At 47.8% G+C, this 1,383-nt stretch overlaps 1 non-coding gene across 1 annotated transcript; it reads right to left on the bottom strand.

Annotated features, from left to right (window-relative positions):
* Positions 1-949: 949 nt before the first annotated feature.
* Trnaa-ggc (transfer RNA alanine (anticodon GGC)) lies at positions 950-1,022 on the bottom strand. The gene has a single exon. It is a non-coding gene; the product is annotated as a tRNA-Ala (tRNA).
* Positions 1,023-1,383: the final 361 nt, after the last annotated feature.

The raw sequence follows: 1,383 nt of genomic DNA, 5'->3' as shown, positions 1-1,383 counted from the left end.
TCTGCTCGGTGTCTGCAGGCAGCGAGGGTCTGCAAGCTTCCTGTGTTCGCACCTATGTCACCTGTGTTTGCTTGTCAGAGACAGACTATCGCAAAACATACAACTCACTCCATGAATTGATTGCTACGGCATCTGTTATCAGCAGTCACAACTAGCAACACCAGTAGCAGCTGACTGCACGCAAAGAATAGGAATGTGCAGTGGGATTTACGTGAACTCGGCGCAAGGCAGATCTTTCCGACATAGGCTTGAGAATCTTACGGGAACACTTGTACTGTTTCTAAATTAAGTGTAGGCGTGGGAGGAGGGTGCTTCCTGCGCACTAATAACAGCACGCTTGTCAATTGTGGATGCTAATCATTCGCTTGTATCTTCCTAGACACATCTGCTGGTTGTGAATTACTCCACTTGCATATCAAGGTGCGCATGTAGGTGTGTTAAAAATTCTGGAGGCACTGGGTATTGATCCCAGTACCTCTCGCATACTAAGCGAGCGCTCTACCATCTGAGCTACGCCCGCCCCCCCGAAGACTAATGGTGCTACATACAGCCATATAGACGACACAGACCCTTGCACTCCCATTATTCAGCAGACAAACACTACTCTCTATGTATCCTTTAGGGTGTCTTTCAGGTTTCGTGCATTCTGTATCGAATCGTAGTTGGCCAGAATGAAAGTGGCACGTATAACGTCGAAAATAGAATTCGGACACCGCTCTGAGTAAGACCAACGTGTTGTCCACCCTCTAGACTTCAATGAGGTTAAGCCGCGATACCTAAGACAGATCTGCACTCGATGACACCTCGATAACAGCCGGTCCCCACACTTACATCTTGCTCTCCTTACGTCAGTATACATCATATCAGTCTGTGACGCTGGCTTTGCAACATCTTGCGTGCCTTTAGGTTCGCCGCGACCAACACTTACCATGCACTGACCACAAAAAATGTGAGGCGCCGCGGCTTGAACCCTGAACCTTTCACATGCCAAGCGAACGCTCTACCAACTGAGCTACGCCCCATGCACGAGCAAACTGCGCTATTCCCCATTCTTTGCGACTCAGATGCGCACGGACACGATGGTTGGTTGGTTTGTAGCGGTGAAGGGAGCAGAGTACAAAGGCGCGGACCCGTTCATATACACAAAAGTTCCAAGTAGTTTCGATGCTCTGGTATTACAAATGCAAATTCCGTCTGTTTTTAACGTCTTAAATTGAAAGAGCCGTCACAAATTGCTCCGTTTTCACTCATTGTAGACAATTATACAGCACCTGAGGTAACAAACACATCTCGAGCCCCATTGTGCACTACATTATTTATGCCAACTCAGTGCCTCGCTCTTTACTACTGTGTACCAATCTTGTCGTCCAACTGCAAAACACT

Source organism: Schistocerca gregaria, chromosome 10 (genome assembly GCF_023897955.1).
Source record: "Schistocerca gregaria isolate iqSchGreg1 chromosome 10, iqSchGreg1.2, whole genome shotgun sequence".
NCBI lineage: Eukaryota > Metazoa > Arthropoda > Insecta > Orthoptera > Acrididae > Schistocerca > Schistocerca gregaria.
The sequence above is the reverse complement of the archived record's forward strand: the minus strand, read 5'-3'. Positions and strand labels throughout refer to the sequence as shown.